This window comes from Polyodon spathula, chromosome 26 (assembly GCF_017654505.1).
Source record: "Polyodon spathula isolate WHYD16114869_AA chromosome 26, ASM1765450v1, whole genome shotgun sequence".
NCBI classification, from domain to species: Eukaryota; Metazoa; Chordata; class Actinopteri; order Acipenseriformes; family Polyodontidae; genus Polyodon; species Polyodon spathula.
Genome location: NC_054559.1, coordinates 5267559 through 5273558, shown reverse-complemented (window position 1 = coordinate 5273558; position 6000 = coordinate 5267559).

The window sequence follows — 6000 nt, the reverse complement described above, 5'->3', positions numbered from 1 at the left end:
AAAAAAGATATTGCTGCTCTAGAAAGAGTGCAAAGAAGAGCGACCAGAATTATTCCGGGCTTAAAAGGCATGTCATATGCAGACAGACTAAAAGAATTTAAACTGTTCAGTCTTGAACAAAGAAGACTATGTGGCGACCTAATTCAAGCATTCAAAATTCTAAAAGGTATTGACAATGTCGACCCAAGGGACTTTTTCAGCCTGAAAAAAGAAACAAGGACCAGGGGTCACAAATGGAGTTTAGACAAAGGGGCATTCAGAACAGAAAATAGGAGGCACTTTTTTACACAGAGAATTGTGAGGGTCTGGAATCAACTCCCCAGTAATGTTGTTGAAGCTGACACCCTGGGATCCTTCAAGAAGCTGCTTGATGAGATTTTGGGATCAATAAGCTACTAACAACCAAACGAGCAAGATGGGCCGAATGGCCTCCTCTCGTTTGTAAACTTTCTTATGTTCTTATGTTAACAGCGTCAGAGTTGCTTCGGTGTCAATGTGTTGAAGAAGAAAACAAAGTCTACATTTTCCGTCGTGGAACTCTGGTAACCCTAGTCACACGGGCTTGAAGACAACTGATTTAGTTGTTTCATGATTCTCAAATGTTGATTTCAGGCAACATACTGTTTATTTTTTTAGATATCATTGTCCATAAATTTAGAGGATTAAGAAAGCAATATTTGGGCATGTTACAGAAATAGCAGGTTTGTGCAAGGTTAAAAACAACATAAAAAGAAAAGAAAAAAATAACTCAGCCATTTAAATGTTAATTTTTTTTTAAATTTAATAAACTTTTTATTATCCATTAAAATAAAACAAAAAACCCAGCGTATTATATATATATATATATATATATATATATATATATATATATATATATATATGGGCAAAGAAGAAGACTTCTACAGAGGTCAAAGGTCCTCCAATTATCCCTTTAAGAGAAATACCAGTTTTAAATCACAAGCTTCTGTGCTGAAACCAAGTAAAACTGCAGATGACTGAGACAAGAAATCACATTGCTGTTTGTTCAAAATGGTAGTTTAAAATAATGAGTCAGGCTGGTAAGGAAAGCTGTTAAGCCAGTATACATCATTTTGTGAAACAATATCAAACAGAAAGACTGGGGTTGAACCAGTGCCTTCTTAAGGAATGGAATTTCTACATTTGATTAACTAACAAACAGAATTAAAATAGAAGTTGGGAGGTAACCAAAACAAAAACAGAAGTAAATATTGACAGGTAATGTTGTTAAAAGTATGGTTTCTCTAGATGTTACCAGGAAGCCAGCCAGTCAACCCACCAGTTTTCAACTTCTTCTTAATAAGAGTGTTTCTCCATTTTTAAGATGGCATCAACTTTATCTTAGACAGATTAGCTGCTTGGGTTTAAAAATAAAATCTAGTAAAAATTCCACCTTAAAAAACACTGACACTTGCAATCGCAAGATGCAGTATAGAAGCTGATGATGCATTGCTATGGTTATGTCATGTGAGACAAGCCACAAACATCCCAGTGGTATCAAACCCTGCGGTATTGTAGATACAAAGGTTTCACACAGCAGGTCACCTGTGCCTTCCCAGAAGGTAATGCAAAGCATATATACTATAGGCTTGGGACACCTTCAAAATCTTTTAATCCTTCACATAACAGAGTTACTAAGCAGATTATTTCACCAGTACCACTATCTGGTAATTATTAGGCATTTACTCACCTTTACCTTTATTCATTTAAATAAATATATGAGTTATGTACATTTGTAATGCATCTCAACTTCGACTACTAAATTACTGGAAGCAGCAATTGCTAGAAGGGACCAAAATGTGTTTGTGTTGCCATTTTATTATGATTTGTAAAGTGCGTGTGTGTGTGGGTGCATATGTGTGCGTGAGTGTGTGTGTGTGTGTGCTTCACAGTTTCGTTGTAACTCAAACGGCTCTTTAATAGTTACAAAGCACTAGGCTTATATAATCAGTTATGTACACATCATAATCATAATCATCATCATACATCAGACAATTTAAAATGGTGTTGGGGGTCCTAGAGTTTGTAAAACTAACTAGATTGAAATGGCATTTCTTTTTATTTGTTCACCTCACCCTTACCTTTGCATGGTGCTTGCAATCATCCTAAGCAGTTCTGGGTTCTGTTGCTCCTGTACTGAGTTAGTGCATTACCTGCTTCAGCTTGCTTTGAGCTTGCCTGGAGGATTCTAACTGCCTAGCACTGAACAGACTTCCTCATTCCAGTAAACCACGTGACACCCTTTAACTCTGCTGGCCTAGCCTGCTATAAACATATAACAAGGGTTAATAGGTGGGAGCAGAGACATTGAACTGCCATTTTGACATGTACAGTAATTGGAATGGAATAGGAATCTGTACCCAAACAAGCTCACGTGCAGGTAAAGACAGAGAAAAGCAACATTAGATCAACAGACCCACTCAGAATGATTGCAAACATCATGTCATATTGGAGACGAGTTACCCATAAAAATAACTCACTTCTGGAGGTACTTCGTGGTATCACAACAGTGCATATATTTGACCTGTAAGAATATTAAAGTAGCTCCCAGTAGTGACTGCTATAAATATATAAAGGAGAGGGCTGATAGCAAAGATCTAACCTTTAAAAAAAGAGAGATCAAAGATATGAGAATTTGTCCCAGCCCTAAATACAGAGAAGTGCAGAGAAGTCAACAAAAACATTGGGTACATCACTACAGTTTCTTACAGAGCTGCTATTTATATGCATGAACAATTCATTAGATGATCATGTTATTAAAGAACACAGAGCTAACAAAATAATCCCATGAATTTAACCTGGTGTGTACTTTTATTTTTTAAATACCTGTCGGTCTCAAATGTCCAATTTTGAAAGAAACACATGCTATAGTAAATATGTATTTTTTTTATCGTAAAACATAATATCTGGTACTAGGTTAAAGTCTCTGTTTGCAAGCCATGCTTTCAGTTAGTGTTGCACTTCCTTGATCCCCACCCCTTCACTGGCTTTTTTCCTCTAATTAACCAACAATCTGGTTTCCTCTTTTAACATTACCCAGAAGACACTGCTGTGGTAAAATGACCCAGGAAGAGCAAGTGTAACAGTTATCCTGAGAATAAGGCACCCAATCTGAGCACTTCCTTTAACCTCATGTAGTACTAGATATCATGTTTTAAAATGAGAATGTTTCTTTCAAAGTGAACATTTAAGGCTTATGTTGCTAATGGAAGTGCAAACGGATAAGATGTATGGTTTTGTAAGCTACAATCACTTTAATGATGAACAGGTTTGCATGAAACTACCTGAATCGTTTCTCTAAACTGTTTCTTGTAAGGAAACAGATTCCATTTCTTGTTTATCTTTTCACATATAAATGAGGTCAACATTTAACCAACACAGTGAATAATAATATAAGATTGTAACATCAAGACACGACAAGGCAATGCTTTTTGGGTTTTCTTATTTTACACACTCAAAAAGGAAAATTCATATCAAAGGGTAAATTCAAAATGTATCTATCTAAATAACTTTCTTTGTAATATACAGTATTAAATAGCAAACTAATGTAGCAAATGTATTTCAATGGACAACAACTAGTATGTAAAGTCAAGTAAAGCCATGAACAGAATGACCTGATGTTTGCTTCAGTCTAGTTTCTTTTTCTGCTTTTCTAAATAGATTTGATATTATAAGAAAACACATTTGCAACTGCATTCCTGTAGCTACTGTCTCAAAAACATATACTGCATTCGGTATTGCTTCACATGACAGTAGTATTGTACACAGGAGTTGCTGATACAGTACACAATATGATGAAGTTATTTAATTAGTTCTGTGGTGAATTTATTGCTTTTCAATAAGGCATTAGGGAGAAACAGGATCCATGGCCAATCAATACTAAACAAGGCTTAATAGTCTGAATTTTAGCTGTAAATTAAATTGAAGTATAATATTGGTATCGTTCAAATGATTCCTAGATTTTTGTTTAACATAGATTTATTTATGATACAAGACAGTTTATTATTACTTGGGGGTAAGTGTTTGAATGTATATTTGGAAGTGCTAATAACCAAGGATTTATTTTTATTTTATCTAATTCACATTTTCATTTTCTATACACTTCATTTTGACTGTTGAAGTGGATTCATTCCCTGTGCAGCTGTTATGCTAATGATAGGTAAGAACATGTTTTTTGAATCCTTGGTTATACAACCCTTAATAACCAATGTGAAAATGAAGTTTCATTTTTAATCTAATTGTGGTTAAATGAGTTCAGCATTACAAGAGCCAATCAAATCATGTGAAAGTCGCCAAAAGGCTTCTACACTTACAGCATAATTCTGTAGCTATGGCTTTCTGTCACCTTAACACAAGAACTACTTTCACTAGTCGGAGTACAGTTACACTGCCCCGATAAGCACCAAACAGGGTGCAACATGTAGATACAGCACATACTGTACTATGACTTTTAAATGCTGTGAATGTAGAAGCCTTTTGGTGACTTTCACGTGATTTGATTGGCTCTTGTAATGCTTAAATTTGCTTATCCCGATTACCCATAATTAATATAAATATATTGATGACGGAAGAGAGTGGAATTCCGATACTATAATATATATATATATATATCTATATTATATTATATATATAGATATATATATATCTATATATATATATTATAGATAGTTCGCTATCAAGCGATTAAAAACATTAATCACTCAATCTCAGTTAATCTTGGTTTTAATCGCATATTTAATTGATACAATTACTGAATTCATCTCACAAGTTTGTTTTTATTATTATTATTATTATTTGAAAATTCTTCTTCTTAGAAGGTCCAAGACCATATTATCTTCAAGATCTGCTGACCCCATATACATATTAAGCCTTTCAGACAAACTGTCCTTCAGCTGGATGCAGTGCAGTAAGGGTTGATTTTCAAGGTAAGATTTTATGAATCTGTGTATGTACGTTTTAAACTTTACTTCTCTTATATATGTGTGTGTCTACCTTTAATTTGAGTTGCTCATCACCAATTATTATAATTCAACTAGAGGAATTGGAAAGTATTTGTTTCAATTGAGGTCTAAGTTCACTGCTTCCCCTGTATTCAGGAGCTCACCTGTGAATATACACAGTTATAAGTATTTTACAGTATATGGTAAGACTTTCTGTATGGTTTATTAATTCAATTTCTTAGAAACTGTAGAGATGAACCTCAAACTGCTCCCTGATAGTAACAATTATCCGTAGAACCTACATACAGGAGGTAAAAATGATCTATACAATATATTAACAGCAAGCTCCATTCTTAGGACTATACATTATATAACATGACACTCCATATCCAGGCCTATGTTACAGTAGTTTACAATAGAGTCCCACCTAGCTAGGACTGTACAGTACACACACACACATTATATATATATATATATATATATATATATATATTATATATATATAGTATATATATAGATATATATATATATATATATATATATATATATTCATTGTTTTAATTCCTTGAAAATCTCTTTGAGAGTTTTTTTATATATTCACTATGATAGTAAGTGATACTATCACAGCATAGTGTTCCCTTTACCTGGGAAGCAGAGTGTAGTGCACCAATCCAATAAAAGTTAAAAAAAACTTTTTTTTAGTATAACCCATATTGGGATTGGGTAAATAATAATAATAATAATAATAATAATAATAATAATATAAATAATAATAATAATAATGTGGTGCTTTTGATCACATTTATTTTGATTAATTCACCAAGTCTTTATTTCAAAATTAATTCTGATGCAGACATGATTTTAACTTTACAGTCGGGTATTTAATGACTTGCTACACTATCAGTGTTGTACCCCATTTTTTTTTGTTTTTTTGGATTGAATCAAACATCATACACAGGTAAAAGAAATGACATTAAGTAATTCACAAATTTTGCTTTTGTGTGTAAATAGTGTGTATTTATTGTAATTGTTGTAATTAATT